The sequence below is a fragment of the Ornithorhynchus anatinus genome, chromosome 1, assembly GCF_004115215.2.
Source record: "Ornithorhynchus anatinus isolate Pmale09 chromosome 1, mOrnAna1.pri.v4, whole genome shotgun sequence".
Taxonomy (NCBI): Eukaryota; Metazoa; Chordata; class Mammalia; order Monotremata; family Ornithorhynchidae; genus Ornithorhynchus; species Ornithorhynchus anatinus.
This window is the reverse complement of record NC_041728.1, coordinates 44,123,041-44,123,859: the sequence shown is the minus strand read 5'-3', so window position 1 is coordinate 44,123,859 and position 819 is coordinate 44,123,041.

Below are 819 nucleotides of genomic sequence, written 5' to 3'. Positions count from 1 at the left end.
ACCCTGGCACCTCTGTTCTAAGCCAATCAGAGGAACCCCTCTTTCACTGTGGGACAGGAATATGACTACTAACTCTGTTATATTGTATTCTTCCAAGTGCTTAGTACAGTCTTCTGCAAAAACAACATGCTCAATAGATACCATGGATTGACCGATTTGTTGGGGAAGATAGACAGCAAAATGAATTTGTTAAGAGTGGGGAATGTGTCTACCAACTCTGTTATATCGTATTCTCCCAAGGGCTTGTTACAATGCTCTGTGTGATATCTGATTGCTATTGATTGACTGAGTTATAGGGAGGGGAAGCAACTGACCACATATGCTATGGGTAAGGGTGGAATGAGCATGTAACTGCTTAGGGGTTTGGGCTCAATGCATAGGTGTTGCAGCAGGAAGAGAAAATAGGATGGGGAGATGAGTGACAGGAACAGGGTCTAATTCCCTCCTGTGTATTGTCTCCCAACACTTACTATAGTGCTCTGCACACACTTCATAAATAAACATTCAATCATATTTATTGAGCGCTTACTGTATGCAGAGCACTGTACTAAAGCACTTGAGAGAATACAATATACCAGTGTTGGTAGACCCTTTCCCTGCCCACTTTGAGCTATTATAATTAATAATAATACCGATAATTGTGGTATTTGTTAAGCATTTACTATGTTCCAGGCACTGTACTAAGCGCTGGGGTGAATACAAGCAAATTTGGTTGGACACTAGGAAAAGCTTTCAGGAGGAGACCAGATTTTAGTAGGGTTTTGAAGAAGGGGAGAGTGGTGGACTGGCAGATTCATTCATTCAATTGTATTTATTGAG